Source organism: Somniosus microcephalus, chromosome 4 (assembly GCF_052327205.1).
Source record: "Somniosus microcephalus isolate GS21.2 chromosome 4, FLI_Smic_1.0, whole genome shotgun sequence".
In the NCBI taxonomy this organism is placed as follows: domain Eukaryota; kingdom Metazoa; phylum Chordata; class Chondrichthyes; order Squaliformes; family Somniosidae; genus Somniosus; species Somniosus microcephalus.
Window position 1 is genome coordinate 54,685,588 of NC_140990.1, and position 19,761 is coordinate 54,705,348.

A 19,761-nucleotide genomic window follows, 5' to 3' on the forward strand; every position below is an offset into this window, starting at 1 on the left:
GCAGCTGAAAGTGATTAACAGACTGGGTTTTGTGTTTAGTGATCCCGGGCGTGTTACCGATACCTTCCCTGGATACCAAGGCTAGGAGATGCACTCTGGAATGTATGGCGAGCTGGGACTTGTCCATGAGAGTAACCGAAGGTATGAGAACTGAAATAATCTAGAGTTAGAAAGGAGAAAAGGCCCAGAAATGTAGCAGTCGGTAGCAGGACATCAATTAGTCTCCTCTTATCTTGGAGACGTTAGGGACTCGACACACTGTGTGTTGGAAACAAAGCTGATTGATTTGGCATATATCCAGAAGATTAAACTCGAGCCCAGTTAGGGAGTTATTAACATCAGAAACAAACCCCAACTGTCAGAATGAATATGGTTCAGTCCTGAACATGATTAACAGCAGCAATAACAGCAGAATCCAACCCCTGTAGTCAGTTGTGAAATCGCTGGTGTTTCAGTAGGCTGGATGACTGAGTGAATCCCTTCCCACACTCAGAGCAGGTGAACGGCCTCTCCCCGGTGTGAACTCGCTGGTGTTTCAGCAAAACCCTTGTGCTTTTAAAGCTCTTCTCACATTCAGAACATTTAAATGGTCTCTCATCAGTGTGAACAAGCTGGTGTTCAGTGAGTGTGACTGACCGAGTGAATCCCTTCCCACACACGGAGCAGGTGAACGGCCTCTCCCCAGTATGAGTGCATTGGTGTCTCAGCAAGTGGGGTGAACGAATGGATCTCTTTCCACACACAGTGCAGGTGAACGGCCTCTCCCCAGTATGAGTTCGTTGGTGTGCCAGCAGATCATTTTTCCTTTTAAAGGTCTTCTCACAGTCAGAACATTTAAAAGGTCTCTTATCAGTGTGAACAACTTGGTGTGAAGTGAGGTCAGCTGATGAAGCGAATCCCTTCCCAAACACCGAGCAGGTGAATGGCCTTTCCCCTGTGTGAGTGCATTGGTGTGCCAGCAAAGAATTTCTGTTTTTAAAGCTCTTCTCAAACTCAGAGCATTTCAAAGATCTATCATCAGTGTGAACAAGGAGGTGTTTAGCGAGGTGGGATGAAGAAATGAATCCCTTCCCACACACGGAGCAGGTGAACGGCCTCTCCCCGGTGTGAATACGCTGGTGTTCAGTGAGGCTCCATGAACGAGTGAATCCCTTCCCACACACGGAGCAGGTGAACGACCTCTCCCCGGTGTGAATACGCTGGTGTTCAGTGAGGTTCCTTGAACGAGTGAATCCCTTCCCACACACGAAGCAGGTGAACGGTCTCTCCCCAGTGTGATTGCGCCGATGAGCTTCCAGCTTAGATGGGCAAGAGAATCCCTTCCCACAGTCCCCACATTTCCAGGGTTTCTCCGTGGAGCGGGTGTCCTTGTGTCTCTCCAGGTTGGACAATCGGTTGAAGCCTCGTCTACACACAGAACACATATATGGTTACTCCCCGCTGTGAAAATTTTCCTTATATAACAGATTCTACAAACAAATACTAATTATGATATTCATACAATATTATAGTTGTGCAGTAAAGTTCTTCTGACAGGCAGTGTCCACCAACTGAGCAGACCGATAGTTAGCAGATCTGGGAGGCACCACAAGATGTTCCACCTTGACTGCAGCAGCCAGCTTTCTTATCCCCGGGGTACGGACTCTCAACTAAGCTGCAAACTGCAAGATGGGAAAAGAGAACGGAATAATAGTGAAAAATGGAAAATAAAAGGAAGATAAAAGGCAAAACAAAGTAATATCGGCAAGGAATAATGAATGTCTTGATGGCTGGGTCCTGTGGGTGATAACAGCAAGAAGGAAATTTGAGTAGTCGTTTTCTTCTTTTACGGGATTTGAGAAAGTGGTCGGCTTCTTTTCTGTGGAAAAGTTGAAGACTGTGGACAAGGATCATGACATTATATGGTTGGATAACATCAAGTGAAGACGAGGAGTTATTAGAGTGCCAATAGGATTGGCGTAGAACTGGTATTTACTTGTTTTGTTGAAGAAGTTTCGGGTTTCTGGTTAAAAGTAGTTTACTTGAAGTTTTAATTGATTTCTGATATGGTTATGGGACTTTGTAAATTGTGGTGTTATTTAGTGTTAAAGCCTTCCTTAATCGAACGAACGAACGCTCAAGTGAATGCACGCATGCGGACACAAATAATATGCACGCACACACAATGGATCTTACGTTCGACCGAATGAAGGGCCTTCGCTCCCCAGGATGAAAGCGGGCATCCTATTGGGTGAACGTGAAGCCTGCCTGGACGAATGAATGAACGCATGCATGCACGCAGGTAGACAAATGACATGCACGCACGCAGACATGCACAATGGAATTTACACTTGAGTGAACGAACGAACGGCGGAATGAATGACTGAATGATTGAGCGATGCCAGTAGGACTGGCGTATACGGGTTCTTTCTTTTCTTGGTTTATTAAATAGTGGCAGTTTGTACTGTAAACATTATTGATTTACCTGTAAAAATTTATTAAAGCCCAAAAAGTAGAGCCTGCGTGATTCTTGTTACATCTGTGAATCAGATCATCCTGCTGAAGGAAAGTTACAGAACAAACAACCTCAAACTAAACTTACAATTAATGAACTAACAAAGGGCCTCCATCGAACTGCAAGGAATATTACTTCCAGCTGCATTCCTTTTACAGATGTGCTCGCTCTAACTCGATCTTCCGTAGACATAGGCTTGGCAGATTGTTTTTGTAACTAACAGCTCCTTCAGTATATTTTCTTCCCACAATTGAGTGCTGTGCCTCAGGAGTTAATTGGAACTATAAACTTCTTAAATTGATAAGACAGATGGCTTTGCCCGTTGCCAAGACAGCACAATGATGTTTATGGACATCTCCAACAGGGAAGGTCTCTGTGTCGAGAATAACAACAACTTGTATTTATGTAGCACCTTTAACATAGTAAAATGTCCCAAGGTGCTTCACAGGAGCGTTATCAAACAAAATTTGACACCAAACAGCATAAGGAGATATCAGCGCAAAAGAGGTAGGTTTGAAGGAGCGGCTTAAAAGAGGAGAGTCGGGGAGTTTGGGGGAATGAATTCCAGAGCTTAGGGCCCAGTAGCTGAAGGCACATAGAAACATAGAAGATAGGAGCAGGAGTAGGCCATTCGGCCCTTCGAGCCTGCTCCGCCATTCAATGAGATCATGGCTGATCATCCAAATTCAGTACCCTGTCCCTGCCTTCTCCCCATATCCCTTGATCCCTTTAGCCTCAAGAAATATATCCAACTCTTTCTTGAATATATTTAATGAACTGGCCTCCACCGCCCTCTGTGGCAGAGAATTCCACAGGTTCACCACTCTCTGGGTGAAGAAATTCCTCCTCATTTCAGTCCTAAATGGCTTACCCCTTATCCTTAGACTATGACCCCTGGTTCTGGACTCCCCGGCCATCATAAACACGGCCGCCAATGGTGGAGCGATTAAAACTGGGGACGTGCAAGAGGCCAGTATTGGAGGAGCGCAGCAATCTGGGAGGGTTGTAGGGCTGGAGGAGGTTACAGGGATAGGGAGGGGTGAAGCCAAGGAGGAATTGAAAAAAAGCTTCAATTAAAGACTTTCTGGGCAGTTAGTCTTTTAATTCAGAATCAAGCAGCCTCTATGTAAACATACAATAGCAAAATACTGTGAATGCTGGAAATCTGAAATAAAGAAAATCTGTCTTGTGTTTAGAATTTCATTTTAAATCTAATTTAATAGTGACAATATTTTCATTTTCATTCCGGACTTCTAAAACCCCCTTTTCCACACTCGGTCCCTCCCTATAAACTGTCCCTGTGTAATATTTCTCAGATTAGGTGAAGGACGCTCCCTGACCAGTCTCCATTTCTCCTCCATTTACAGATGCTCCCTGTCCAGTTTCCATCTCTCCTTTCATTACAGACGCTCCCTGATAAGTCACCATTTCTGCTCCATTTACACACGCTCCCTGACCAGACACCATTTCTCCTTCATTTACAGACACTCCCTGACTAGTTTCCATTTCTCCTTTCATTACCGACACTCCCTGATCAGTCACCATTTCTGCTCCATTTACAGACGCTCCCTGACCAGTCTCCATTTCTCCTTTCATTACAGACGCTCCCTGACCAGTCACCATTTCTCCTTCATTTACAGATGCTCCCTGACCAGTCTCCATTTCTCCTTTCATTACAGACGCTCCCTGACCAGTCACCATTTCTCCTCCATTTACAGACACTCCCTGACCAGTTTCCATTTCTCCCTTCATTGGACGCTCCCTGATCAGTCACCATTTCTGCACCATTTACAGATGCTCCCTGACCAGTCTCCATTTCTCCTTTCATTACAGACGCTCCCTGACCAGTCACCATTTCTCCTCCATTTACAGACGCCCCCTTACCAGTCACCATTTCGCCTTCATTTACAGACACTCCCTGACCAGTTTCCATTTCTCCCTTCATTAGACGCTCCCTAGTCAGTCACCATTTCTGCACCATTTACAGATGCTCCCTGATCAGTCACCATTTCTGCACCATTTACAGATGCTCCCTGACCAGTCACCATTCCTCCTTCATTTACAGACGCTCCCTGACCATTCACCATTTCTCCTCCAGTGACAGGCGCTCCCTGACTCACTTCCTGTCTGTCCCGGAGTTTGGCGCTTTAAGATTCGGGCCGGAGTGAAACGGGAACCCGCGGGTGGGGGCGGATAATGTTCACTGCTCTTATAATCGGGCCTGGGGCCGCACTCGGGGTGTGAGCGGCCTGCGTCCCCCCGGGGTTCATTAACCCGCTGCCCTCTGACCTGCTGCAGCCTCGCCAACCGCGCATGCTCAGCTCACACAGCCCAACAATCAGCCTCTCCCGCGCATGCTCAGCTCACACTGCCCAACAATCAGCCTCTCCCGTGCATGCTCAGCTCACACGGCCCAACAATCAGCCTCTCCCGCGCATGCTCAGCTCACCTTCTGTTGTTCAGTTTTGAAGGTCAAGCCCCGCCCCTCACTCACTCTGGTTGGTTGGAGGACCCGCCGCCCGCTCGGTCCTCCAACCCCGCTCTTCCTATTGGTCTGGAGCTCCCGTCAATCACCCGGGCAGTGTGAGCTGAGCATGCGCGGACCTTGGCAGCAGCCGCTGACACATCAGGTGAGAGAGCTCAGGGAGCGGGTTCATGAACCCCGGGGGGACGCGGGCCACTCACACCACGAGCTCGGGGAGCGGGTTCATGAACCCCGGGGGGCCGCGGGCCGCACACACCACGAGCTCGGGGAGCGGGTTCATGAACCCCGGGGGGACGCGGGCCGCACACACCACGAGCTCGGGGAGCGGGTTCATGAACCCCGGGGGGACGCGGGCCGCACACACCACGAGCTCGGGGAGCGGGTTCATGAACCCCGGGGGGACGCGGGCCGCGCACACCCCGAGCTCGGGGAGCGGGTTCATGAACCGCGGGGGGACGCGGGCCGCTCACACCCCCAGCTCGGGGAGCGGGTTCATGAACCCCGGGGGGACGCGGGCCGCTCACACCCCCAGCTCGGGGAGCGGGTTCATGAACCCCGGGGGGACGCGGGCCGCTCACACCCCGAGCTCGGGGAGCGGGTTCATGAACCCCGGGGGGACGCGGGACGCTCACACCCCGAGCTCGGGGAGCGGGTTCATGAACCCCGGGGGGACGCGGGCCGCTCACACCCCGAGCTCAGGGAGCGGGTTCATGAACCCCGGGGGGACGCGGGCCGCTCACACCCCGAGCTCAGGGAGCGGGTTCATGAACCCCGGGGGGACGCGGGCCGTTCACACCCTGAGTGCGGCCCCAGGCCCCATTATTAAAACACTCAACATTATCCGCTTCACACACACCCGGGGTGGGCCTCAGGCCCCGACCAAGAGCCTCCGGGCCAGGCGTTTGCCCCGAGGGGGGCGGCAGCTGCGGGGCTTTCTCCCGGTGACAGGCCCGGGGTAACGGCCGCCATCTTGAGAGGCTCGGGGCAGTAGGGCGCATGCGCGCCCCCCTTGGCCAGGAACCAGGAGGAGAGAATCTTGTAAATTTCTATCCTGGACTCACAGTGATGGCTTTTGTAAACTCCTTTTACAGGCTGTGAGAATGGCAGCATTTACACACCTCAAACCAAACAACAACTTACCTTTATATAGCACCTTTAAAACGTCACAGTAGCGCAGTCAGACAATAATTGACAGACATACTTTGTTTGTGGTCCAGTGCACTTACTCAAAGTTCCTTCACAACTGTAACAATTTTATTGCGGTTGCTGTGAAGGCTGCGCTCACTCTGCTCGTACACCTGGTCTCCAAAGGATGCAAAACAGGACTAATGCTGCCGAGCTCTGCTCTTTTTGATCAGAAAATATCAACCGTTTAGCCCACCAGGAAATGCACAAAAGAGGCAGCAGTGCTCATTGGCTGCCCAGGAAAGTCCTATTTAGATTAAACTCTTTCACCCAGAAACATAGAAGATAGGAGCAGGAGTAGGCCATTCGGCCCCTCGAGCCTGCTCCACCATTCAATGAGATCATGGCTGATCATCCAAATTCAGTACCCTGTCCCTGCCTTCTCCCCATATCCCTTTAGCCTTAAGAAATATATCTAACTCCTTCTTGAATATATTTAATGAATTGGCCTCAACTGCCTTCTGAGGTAGAGAATTCCACAGGCTCACCACTTCCTGGGTGAAGAAATTCCTCCTCATCTCTGTCCTAAATGGCATACCCCTTATCCTTAGACTGTGACCCCTGGTTCTGGACTTCCCGGCCATCGGGAACATACTTCCTGCATCTAGTCTGTCTAGTCCTGTTAGAATTTTATAAGTTTCAATGAGATTCTCACTCATTCTTCTAAACTGCAGCGAGTATAAGCCCAATCGACACAATGTCTCCTCATACGTCATTCCTGCCATCCCAGGTATCAGCCTGGTGAATCTTCGCTGCACTCCTTCCATGGCAAGAACATCCTTCCTCAGATAAGGCGAAGAAAACTGCACACAATACTCAAGATGTGGTCTCACCAAGGCCCTGTACAACTGCAGCAAGACATCCTTGTTCCTGTACTCGAACCCTCTCGCTATGAAGGCCAACATACCATTTGCCTTCTTAACCGCCTGCTGCACCTGCATGCTTACCTTCAGCAACAGGACACCCAGGTCTCGTTGCACTGCCCCTTCTCCCAATCTATTGCCGTTCAGATAATAATATGCCTTCCTGTTTTTGCCACCAAAGTGGATAACCTCGCATTTATCCACATTATACTGCAACTGCCATACTTCTGCCCAATCACCCAACCTGTCCAAATCATACTGGAGTTTCTCGGCATCCTCCTCACAGCACACACGCCCACCCAGCTTTGTGTCGTCTGCAAACTTGGAGATATTACAGCTAGTTCCCTCGTCTAGATCATTTATATATATTGTGAATAGCTGGGGTCCTAGGACCGATCCCTGCAGTACCCCAGTAGTCACTGCCTGCCACTCAACAAAAGACCCGTTTATTCCAACTCTTTGCTTCCTGTCTGCCAACCAGTTTTCTATCCAAGTCAGTACCATGCCCCCAATCCCATGTGCCTTAACTTTACACGCTAAGCTCTTATGTGGGACCTTATCGAAAGCCTTCTGGAAGTCCAAATACACCACATCCACTGGTTCTCTCTTATTTATTTTACCAGTTACATCCTCAAAAAATTCCAGTAGATTAGTCAAGCATGATTTACCTTCTGTAAATCCATGTTGACTTTGTCCGATCCTGTCACTGTTTTCCAAGTGCTCTGCTATTACATCTTTTATAATGGACTCTAGAATTTTCCCCACTACCGATGTCAGGCCTACCGGTCTATAATTCCCCATTTTCTCTCTACCACCTTTTTTGAATAGTGGGGTAACATTAGCTACCCTCCAATCCATGGGAACTGTTCCAGAATCTATAGAATTTTGGAAGATGACCAGCAATGCATCTACTATTTCTAGGGCCACTTCCTTAAGCACCCTAGGATGTAGATTATCAGGCCCTGGGGATTTATCGGCCTTCAATCCCGTCAATTTCCCTAACACCATTTCCGTACAAATACTGATTTCTTTCAGTTCCTCCCTCTCATTAGACCCTATGTTCCCCGACATCTCTGGGAGGTTATTTGTGTCCTCCTTTGTGAAGACAGAACCAGAGTATGTATTTAATAGTCTGCCATTTCTTTGTTGCCCATTATAAATTCCCAATTCTGACTGCAAGGGACCTACACTCGACTTCACCAATCTTTTTCTCTTCACATGTCTATAAAAGCTTTTACAGTCAGTTTTTATGTTCCACGCAAGTTTACTCTCATACTCTATTTTCCCCCTCTTAACTTATTCCTTTGTCCTCCTTTGTAAAATCCTAAACTGCTCCCAATTCTCAGGTTTGCTGCTTTTTCTGGCCAATTTATATGTCCTCTCCTTGGATCTTATGCTATCCCTAATTTCCCTTGTTAGCCACGGTTGGGTCACCTTTTTTGTTTTATTTTTATGCCAAACAGGGATGAACATGCGATCCAGAGAGTGGTGAGAATGTGGAACTTGCTGCCACAGGGAGTAGTTGAGGCGACGAGCATCGATGTATTTAAGGGGAAGCTGGATAAACACATGGGAGAAAGGAATAGAAGGAGATGCTGATAGGGTGAGATGAAGAGAGATGGGAGGAGGCTCGTGTGGAGCAGAAACACCGCATGGACCAGTTGGGCCGATTGGCCTGTTTCTGTGCTGTACAATCTATGTAATTCTAGGTAATAAGAGAGGAAAGAATGTTCCATAGAAACTAGAATTATCTGTTCTGCACTTTTTTCCTGAACTTAGTGATCTCTTTTGTAAACGGCTTTTACAGGGAATATCATCAGCCTTTGAATGTGGAAGGAGAAATGTTTGTCTTTTCTGTCCATGGGAAAAGATTTCAAACATCAGTGTGACTGGAAAAGCACCGAGACACACACCCATCGTTCACAGCGGGGAGAAACCGTACACGTGTTCTGTGTGTGGACGAGGCTTCAACTGATCGTCCAACCTGGAGAGACAGGAGGACACCCGCACCATGGAGAAACCGTGGCAATGTGGGGACTGTGGGAAGGGATTCAGCTCCCTGTACCAGCTGGAAACTCATCGGCGCAGTCACACCGGGGAGAGACCGTTCACCTGCTCCACGTGTGGGAAGGGATTCAGTCAGTCATCCCAGCTGGTGAGACACCAGCGGGTTCACACTGGGGAGAGGCCGTTCACCTGCACTGTGTGTGGGAAACAATTTGCTCGATTAACCAACCTCACCGAACACCAACTTGTTCACACTGAAAAGAGACCCTTCAAATGTTCTAAGTGTGAGAAGATCTTTAAAAGCACAATAGATCTGCTGAGACACCAGCGAGTTCACACTGGGGAGAGGCCATTCACCTGCTCCATGTGTGGGAAAGGATTCATTCGGTCATCCCAACTGCTGAGACACCAGCGAGTTCACACCGGGGAGAGGCCGTTCACCTGCTCCGTGTGTGGGAAGGGATTCATTGATTCATCCACTCTGCTGAGACACCAGCGAGTTCACACTGGGGAGATGCCATTTACCTGCTCAGACTGTGGGAAGGGATTCACTCAGTTATCCAACCTGCTGAGACACCAGCGAGTTCACACTGGGGAGAGGCCGTTCACGTGCTCGGTGTGTGGGAAGGGATTCACTCGGTATTCCAACCTGCTGGCACACCAGCGAGTTCACAAGTGACTGCAGGGGTTGGATTCTGCTGTTATTGCTGCTGTTAATCACATGCAGGACTGAACTATGTTCATTCTAACAGGTAATGTTTGTTCCTGCTGATGAGAATAAGTCCTGTAACTGGGCTGGAGTTTAATATTCTGGATAAATGTCAGATACACAGCATTGAGTATATCTTTCCTCCAAGGTAAGAGGAGACTAATTGATGTCCTGTTACCGACTGTTCCATTTTTGGGCCCTTTCTCCTTTCTAACTCTAGATTATCTCAGTTCTAACACCTTCAGTTACTCTCAAGTCCCAGCTCCCCACACCTTCCAGAGAGCCTGTTATAGAAAATGACTGAAGATTTATCCCAGTGTAACAATTGCTGTTATCCAAGGAAAAAGACTTGTATTTCTATCGCACCTTTCGCAACCTCAGGACGTCCCAAAGTGCTTTACACACAAGTAGGGTTGCAAAGGGGTGGAAAGTTTCCGGTAAATTTCCAGAAATTTTCCACGGGAAGTTTAGCTTGGGAATTTTGCCCAAAAAAGCACATGCTAGCATAATATTGTTTTTTTTGTATTTCTTTTTTTTCCACAGGTCCTCTCTTAAAATTACTAACAGAGATGGAATCTTAATTATTAAGGAATTTCTTAATCAATATATGTTTATCTTCTTACTTGGCTTGTTTTAATAATTACAAGTTTTGTGTGTGACTGTGAACAAATGTGTCCTGATTGGTTGGATGAGTGGATGAGCGATTAGCTCCCTCTATTTGTAATATTTGCATATCGAATTGTGATTGGCCTGCAGGCATCTGTAAGACTGCTATAGTTTTTTTAAGATCCAGGTTAGGGGTCCTGAGGGAAGTCATTTTGTTTTCTGCTGATGTTGTGATGATGCAGTAAGTAAATCAGACTTTATACCAAATAAACCAGTTACTTGTTGAACTCTGTTGTCCTTCAATTTAAAATATACAAAATAATACACTATTGGCGATGTAGCGTCGTGTGTGTACAGGTCATGCTTCCATCACATGGAGCATCAGCAAAAATGTACTCACCCTGTTACAGAGATGAATGCCCTTTATTTCTTTGCATAGAACAATGCCACGTTTACCGTCGGATGTGTGGAAGCATTTTACCCCAGGCATTAAAGATGGAAAGACTGTGTACATGTGCAAACACTGTAGAAAGCCATATGTAAAGAATGCCACAAAAATGCAGCAGCATTTATCCAAATGCAACAACTTCACTCATATTACGTCTATTGGGTGCGCAGCTCATGGGCTTAACCTGCTCCTCAAGGACATCATGGGTTTGAGAACCATGGAAGCACTGTACAAGAGAGCCAAGCAATTTGTTAAGTATGTCAGGGGAAAACAGGTAGTTGCAGCAACCTACAACTCCAAGCAAATGACAAAGAACAAGAACACCACACTGAAGCTGCCCAACAACACTAGATGGGGTGGTGTTGTCATAATGTACAACAGCCTTCTGGAGGGTAAGGAGTCGCTGCAAGAAATGGCAATATCCCAGTCTGGGGATATGGAAACCACCATCGAGAAAATACTGCTGGATGATGTGTTTTGGGAGAGAGTGGTTAGCAGCCTTAAACTACTCTCACCAGTAGCATCTGCAATTGCTCAGATTGAAGGAGATGATGCTGTCTTGTCAGATGTTATCAGGCTTTTTACTGATTTAAAAGAACAAATCAGCATTGCCCTACCCACATCCCTGCTGCTCAAAGCAGAGGAGAAGGCAATTGTTCAATTCATACAGACGCGTCAAGAATTTTGTGTCAAGCCGATTCATGCTGCAGCATACATGCTGGACCCAAAGCATGTTGGGAGACCAATACTTTCTGGAGAACAGATCAACAGCGCTTACAGTGTGATTTCTACCCTCTCACACCATCTCAATCTGGATGTGGGCAAAGTTCTCTACCAAGCAAGGTCTTTGGAATGGGGATGGGATATGGGAATCATGCAAGCATATCAGTGCACATACCTGGTGGAAGGGACTTTGTGCATCTGAGGCCCTGTCACCTATTGCATCGGTGATACTCCAAATCCCATCTTCATCAGCGGCCTCTGAACGAAACTGGTCACTTTTTGGGAATACGCATACAAAGGTGCACAACAGGCTGACTAACAAGAGAGTGGAGAAACTGGTGGCTATCCGGGCGAACCTACAACTTATTGAGCCAGATACAGAAGTGTCCACCACACAGCTAGACACTGACACAGAGGAGGAAATGGACACGTCAGAGCCAGAGTCAGAGAATCAGGAGGAGCAATGAGGAGTAGAAGACTCAGAAGACTCATGAGTAGAAGACTCAAAGGGACAAAATAAGGACAAATTATAGGCTAAATAAGCTGACGCTCTTATTTTATTTTAGATGGGTCTTTTTTGTGGGGGTTCAATAAAGTTCAAAATTATAACCTAAATAAAGTTTTGAAAGCCTGTTTTTATTTGTATGGAACAGTATGTCTATTTTGACGACAAAGATAATATAAGGGTCAGAGACAAAAACCATCAGTGTGCAAAAAAACTCTAAATTCCCATGGAAAGTTTCCTCTTTTAAAAATTCCCAGAATTTTGCAACCCTACACACAAGGAAGTACTTTTGAAGTGTAGTCACTGTTCTAATATAGGAAATTTCTGCACAGCAAGCTCTCACAAACAGCAATGTGATATTGACCAGATAATCTATTTTTCAATGACGTTGATTGAGGATAGAAGGGGATGTGTAAAGAGATGGTCTGTGTATGGAGATGTGAAAGAAGGAAACGGTGCGTGTGTGTGATAGTGACACAGCCTTGTGGTCACAGTCAGAACAATGCACAGATATCCTTGTGGTTATGGTTTGGGCAGGGCCAGATCAATAATGTAGTAAACAAGTTAAATATAAATATCGCCAGTGTAGTCGCAGCTTAGAAACATAGAGAAACATAGAAAAATAGGAGCAGGAGTAGGCGATTCGGCCCTTCGAGTCTGCTTCGCCATTCAATATGATCATGGCTGATCCACTATCTCAATACCATATTCCCGCTCTCTCCCCATACCCCTTGATGTCTTTTGTGTCTAGAAATCTATCTATCTCCTTCTTAAATATATTCAGTGACTTGGCCGCCACAGCCTTCTGTGGTAGAGAATTCCACAGGTTCACCACCCTCTGAGTGAAGAAATTTCTCCTCATCTCAGTCCTAAATGTCCTCCCCCATATCCTGAGACTGTGACCCCTCATTCTAGACCACCCAGCCAGGGGAAACATCCTCCAGTCTGATATGCCTATCAATTAGTCCAATAAAAGGCGACGAGTTAAGAACGTAACTGAAGGTTTTTATTGGCTAAATAACAGAGCCCACCCTCGTGGGTGATCCGATCCAACAGGGAGGAATACTAGCCAGTCAGCTACCTTTATACCTGGGCAGGTAATGGGCGGAGTCGGAGGTGGTCAGCCCAGGTATAACAGTGCGACAAGAGGCGACCTCGTGTAGTGATGTGACAGTGAGAACAGTGAGAACAATATACAGTGATAACTATAACAGTGGTTTACCACATTCACCCCTTGTTTAGATTAGAGTCCGGCGGGGTGAAGTGTATTACCAGCTCTGGTATGTCAGTCTGTCCGGAGGCTTCGTTAGCCTCTCCGATCGTCGCAGCGGCGGTGTTACATTATCCGGTGTTAAAGCTGGTGTCTGCGTCGTCGGCAAAGGCTCGTGGGGTTCCGGCATGCCGTTTACCTCGGCTGGACTCGGGGGGTTGGGAGGGGGGGGTGAGGGTGCGAGGTCTCGTAAGGAGACAGTGTCCTCCCGTCCGTCTGGGTAAGCCACATAGGCGTACTGGGGGTTGGCGTGCAGGAGGTTCACCTTCTCGACCAGGGGGTCCGTTTTATGGGCCCTCACGTGCTTTCGCAGCAAGACGGGTCCCGGAGAGGTCAGCCAGGTTGGTAGGGTGGTTCCCGTAGTCGACTTCCTGGGGAAGACAAACATTCGGGCATGGGGGGTGGTGTTAATGGCAGTGCAAAGTAGTGACCGGATGGAGTGCAGCGCAATCGGGAGGACCTCTTGCCAGCGGGAGGTTGGGAGGCCCTTAGACTTTAAGGCTAAGAGGGTGGCCTTCCATACCGTCGCGTTCTCTCTTTCCACCTGGCCGTTCCCTCGGGGGTTGTAGCTGGTGGTCCTGCTTGCTGCAATACCCCTCTCCAATAGGAACTGACGGAGTTCCTCGCTCATGAAGGAGGCGCCCCGGTCACTATGTATATAGTTCGGGAACCCGAACAAGGCGAAGAGTTTGTTCAGGCATTTAATGACCGTGTTACTGGTCATGTCTGGGCAGGGGAAGGCAAAGGGGAAACGGGAGTACTCATCAACGATGTTGAGGAAGTACACATTACGGTCGGATGACGGTAGGGGCCCCTTGAAGTCGATGCTCAGACGCTCGAAGGGGCGGGTGGCCTTGATCAGGCTTGCTCTGTCCGGCTTATAGAAGTGCGGTTTGCACTCAGCACAGATCTGGCAGTTCCTGGTCATGGTCCTGACCTCCTCGATGGAGTATGGCAGGTTGCGGGCCTTAATGAAATGGTAGAGTCTGGTGACTCCGGGGTGGCAGAGGTCATTGTGGAGGGTCTGAAGTCTATCACTTTGCGCGCTGGCGCATGTAATGCGTGAAAGAGCATCAGGGGGGTCGTTCAGTTTACCGGGCCGGTACAAGATCTCATAATCATAGGTGGAAAGCTCGATTCTCCACCTCAAGATTTTGTCGTTCTTGATCTTGCCCCTCAGCTTGTTATTAAACATGAAGGCAACCGAGCGTTGGTCGGTGAGGAGGGTAAATCGTTTGCCTGCCAAGTAGTGCCTCCAGCGCCGTACTGCCTCCACAATTGCCTGGGCTTCCTTCTCGACCGACGAGTGTCGGGTCTCGGGGCCCTGTAGGGTCCTTGAGAAGAAGGCTACCGGCCTACCCTCCTGGTTAAGGGTAGCGGCTAGGGCGAAGTCGGATGCATCGCTCTCCACTTGGAAGGGGATTGACTCATCCACTGCGTGCATTGTGGCCTTGGCTATGTCTCCCTTAATGAGGGAGAAGGCCGCGCACGCCTCTTCCGTGAGGGGGAAGGATGTGGTTTTCAGGAGGGGTCTGGCTTTGTCCGCATAATTGGGTACCCATTGGGCATAGTAGGCGAAAAGCCCCAGGGTTCTCCTAAGTGCTTTTGGACAGTGGGGGAGGGGTAGCTCCATGAGGGGGCGCATTCTTTCGGGGTCGGGGCCGATGACTCCGTTCTCTACTACACAGCCAAGGATGGCAAGGCGCGCTGTGTTAAACACGCATTTCTCCTTATTGTAGGTGAGGTTCAGCCGTTGGGCCGTACGGAGGAATTTCTCCAGATTCACGTCGTGGTCCTGCCGGTCGCGGCCGCAGATGGTGACGTTATCTAGGTAGGGGAATGTGGCCTGCAGTCCGTTCTGGTCAACCATCCGGTCCATCTCCCTTTGGAAGACCGAGACCCCGTTGGTGACACCGAAGGGGACCCTAAGGAAGTGGTATAGGCGCCCATTCGCCTCGAAGGCGGTGTACTGGCGGTCCTCGGGGTGGATAGGGAGTTGGTGGTAGGCCGACTTAAGGTCGATGGTCGAGAATACGCGGTATTGTGCAATCTGATTGACCATGTCAGATATGCGGGGAAGGGGGTATGCGTCCAGCTGGGTGTATCTGTTTATGGTCTGGCTGTAGTCGATGACCAGGCGATTTTTATCGCCGGTCTTAACGACCACGACCTGGGCACGCCAGGGGCTGTTGCTCCCCTCGATGATGCCCTCCTTCAGGAGACGCTGCACCTCAGAGCTAATGAAAGCTCTGTCCCCAGCGCTGTACCGCCTGCTCTTGGTAGCGACGGGTTTGCAGTCGGGGGTGAGGTTAGCGAACAGGGAAGGTGGCGGCACCTTGAGGGTGGATAGGCTGCAGGTGTTACGCGGTGGGCGGTTTAACCTTCGCTGGTTGTCGACTGTGAGTGGGGGGAGGGGTCCACCGTATGCTAGGGTTACACTTTGGAGGTGGGATTGGAAGTCCAGCCCTAGTAGGACGGCAGCGCAGAGCTGGGGGAGGACGAGGAGTTTAAAGTTTTTATACTCTGTACCCTTAACCGACAAGGTCACAGCACAGTAGCCGCTAATGTCCGTGGCGTGGGACCTCGATGCCATCGAGATTCGGTTGCGCGTTGGCAGGACAGGGAGGGAGTAGTGGCTCACCGTGTCTGGGTGGATGAAGCTCTCCGTGCTTCCGCTGTCGAACAGGCAGGTCGTGGCGTGGCCGTTTACTTTGATGTCCATCATCGACTTGGACAGGTGGTGTGGGCGGGCTTGATCCAGAGTGACGGAGGCTAGCGTGTAGTCGTTGTCGTCTGCGGGCGAGGCGGTCGTCGGGTCCGGGGGCCCGGTGGCAGTCGGGCGTGGTGTGTAAAATGGCGTCTCCCACGAGGTAGGACAAAATGGCGGAGAAGATGGCTGCCCCCATAACTCACATGAGGCACTATTGGGGTCGGTTGCCTTGATCAAAGATGGCCGCCCCCATGACTCACGTGTGGGGATACTGGCCTCAGTTGCCGTGAAAGAAGATGGCCGCCCCCACAGTTCGCATGAGGCACTGCTGGCCTCTGAAGATCCGCTCCTGCAGGCCTTAGAGAAATGGCCTTTCTTCCTGCAGGTTGTGCAGGTAGAGTTCCTGGCTGGGCAGCGCGACCTCGGGTGCTTCTCCTGGCCGCAAAAGAAGCAGCCGGCGGCCCGATCGCGGGTGCCCGATGTCGGAGCCGGTACCGGGGGTGGCGGGCCCGGTCGGGTCCAGGACGCCGACGCTGAGGTAGGTCCCGGGGGCGGCGCTGCGAAGGGTATTGCGGTAGGGGTCGGGCCCGAGTCCCAGGGTCGCGAGCAGTACCTGGAAAACGCCTCCTGGTCCTGATGGGCCACCTCCAGGGAGAGAGCGAGGGCTTCAGCTTTGTCCAGGTCGAGGTCTTTAGCTTCAAGCAGTCTTTGCCGTGAGTAGTCGGACCGTAGGCCTTTCACAAAGGCATCGCGGATATTATCTTCCGTATTTTCAACAGCCGTCACCGCTTTAAAGTCACAGTTCCTGCCGAGTGCTCTTAGCGCCCGTAAAAATTCAGCTACAGACTCTCCTGGCTGTTGCGGGCGGGATCTTAGGAGGTGCCTGGTGTACATGTAATTTACCGGGCTGCGGTACTGCTGTTTCAGTAGGTTGATAGCGGCCTCGTACGTAGTCGTGTCCTGTATGAGTGCGTATACTCTCGGGCTCGCTTGGGCGTTCAGAAGTCTTAGTTTGGATCTCTGCGGGGCGCCGGATTCTTCCAGGTAGGATTCGAAGCAGTCCAGCCAGTGTTTGAAGTTGAGGGCTGCGTTTGGTGCCTGTGGGTTTAGATCCAGGTATGGTGGTTTCAAGGCTTGCAGCCAAGCCGGCTGGTGTGGCCCGTTGTCTGGAGGCTGCTGTTGCTGTGCTGCTGGGTGAGCTCCTTGCTGTTGCTGTTCATTATCAGACATCTTTAAAATTTAGCCAATAAAATTGATATGCCTATCAATTAGTCCAATAAAAGGCGACGAGTTAAGAACGTAACTGAAGGTTTTTATTGGCTAAATAACAGAGCCCACCCTCGTGGGTGATCCGATCCAACAGGGAGGAATACTAGCCAGTCAGCTACCTTTATACCTGGGCAGGTAATGGGCGGAGTCGGAGGTGGTCAGCCCAGGTATAACAGTGCGACAAGAGGCGACCTCGTGTAGTGATGTGACAGTGAGAACAGTGAGAACAATATACAGTGATAACTATAACAGTGGTTTACCACACAGTCTGTCTAGCCCTGTCAGAATTTTGTACGCTTCAATGAGATCCCCTCTCATTCTTCTAAACTCTAGTGAATACAGACCTAGTCGACCCAATCTCTCCTAATACGACAGTCCTGCCATCCCAGGAATCAGTCTGGTGAACCTTCGCTGCACTCCCTCTATGACAAGTATATCCTTTCTTAGATAAGGAGACCAAAACTGCACACAGTACTCCAGGTGTGGTCTCACCAAGGCCCTGTATAACTGCAGTAAGACATCCTTGCTCCTGTACTCAAATCCTCTTGCAATGAAGACCAACATACCATTTGCCTTCCTAACTGCTTGCTGCACCTGCATGTTTGCTTTCAGTGACTGGTGTACAAGGACACCCATGACCCTCTATACATCAACATTTCCCAATCTATCACCATTTAAATAATACTCTGCCTTTCTGTTTTTCCTACCGAAGTGGATAACTTCACATTTATCCATGTTATACTGCATCTGCTATGTATTTGCCCACTCACTCAAATTGTCTAAATCGCCTTGAAGCCTCTTTGCATCCTCCTCACAACTCACAATCCCACCTAGTTTTGTGTCGTCAGCAAACTTGGATATATTACGTTTGGTTCCCTCATCCAAATCATTGATATATATTGTGAATAGCTGGGGCCCAAGCACTGATCCCTGCGGTACCCCACTAGTCACCGCCTGCCACCCTGAAAAAGACCCATTTATTCCTACTCTGTTTCCTGTCTGTTAACCAATTTTCAATCCATGCCAGTATATTACCCCCAATCCCATGTGCTTTAATTTTGCACACTAAACTCTTATGTGGGACTTTATCAAAGGCCTTCTGAAAATCCAAATACACCACATCCACTGGTTCTCCCTTATCTATTCTACCAGTTACATCCTCAAAAAACTCCATTGGTTTGTCAAACACGATTTCCCTTTCATAAATCCAGGTTGACTTTGTCTAATCCTATTGATATTTTCTAAGTGTCCTGTTATCACATCCTTTCTAATAGACTAGCATTTTCCCTACTACTGATGTTAGGCTAACCGGTCTGTAGTTCCCTGTTTTCTCTCTCCCTCCTTTTTTAAATAGTAGGATTACATTTGCCACCCTCCAATCTGCAGGAACTGTTCCATAATCTATAGAATTTTGGAAGATGACAGTTGGTAGCACTCTCGCCTCTGAGGCATAAGGTTTGAGGAAATCTACATGATATAAGGGGTTAATTTCAAGTGCTTGCTGGGTAAAAGTTTTCAGACTTGACACTGGGCAAGTGTCGATGTGTAACTAGAGCTATTGCACGTACTCGAACTACAGCCAAGAACAGATGCCTGCCCACCTAATGAGAATGTAGAAGTGGAATAATGAGTTTCTTTGATGTACCAATGACCTGATAACTTGTGACCGAAAGCAAAGCTTGCCTCCCTTATATATGATTAAAGAGGACCTCCGGTTACACGATTCATGCCCTGTTATAGATTAACGGTTGACTTATGTGTCCAGGATCCTTCTGTCAATATGTTATTTCTACCTGATGATTAATCTAAAATGTATCCTGATAGAGGAACAAAGGGATTTCAATCAAACTTGTTTGTTACACTGTATAAATATAGAACGTTTACACTGTATCATTGGAATAGTAGCCTCACCCCTTGAGTGGAGGTGCTGATTCCCCTTGCAAGAGAAGTAAAATAAAAGGCCTGTCCGTCTGACGAATCCAAGTGTGTATTGAGTCATTACCCAGAGCTAAGAAGTAAGGCACTTCTACAGGTTGTCAGTTCACGTCCCACTCCAGAGACTTGAGCACAAAAATCCAGGCTGACACTCCAGTGCAGTACTGAGGCAGTGTCAGAGGTGGCGTCTTTCGGATGAGACATTAAACTGAGGCCCTGTCTGCTCTCTCAGGTGGATGTAAAAGATCCCATGACACTATTTTGAGAAAGAAAGACTTGCATTTATATAGTGCTTTCATGACCAGCAGACGTCTTGAAGTGCTGTACAGCCAATAAAGTACTTTTGAGGTGTAGTCACTGTTGTAATGTGGGAAAGAGCAGGGGAATTATCCCCGGTGTCCTAGCCAATGTTTATCCCTCAATCAACATAACAAAAGGATAATAGTAAAATACTGCGGATGCTGGAAATCTGAAATAACAACAGAAAATGCTGGAAACACTCAGCAGGCCAGGCAGCATCCGTAGAGAGAGAAACAGAGATAACAAAATGAT

At 48.8% G+C, this 19,761-nt stretch overlaps 2 pseudogenes; one reads left to right on the forward strand and one right to left on the reverse strand.

The window, feature by feature from the left end:
• The window catches only part of LOC147118922 (uncharacterized), a 155,419-nt pseudogene that overhangs the window by 64,837 nt on the left and 70,821 nt on the right, over positions 1-19,761 (forward strand).
• On the reverse strand, positions 96-1,510 carry LOC147118924 (uncharacterized; annotated as a pseudogene).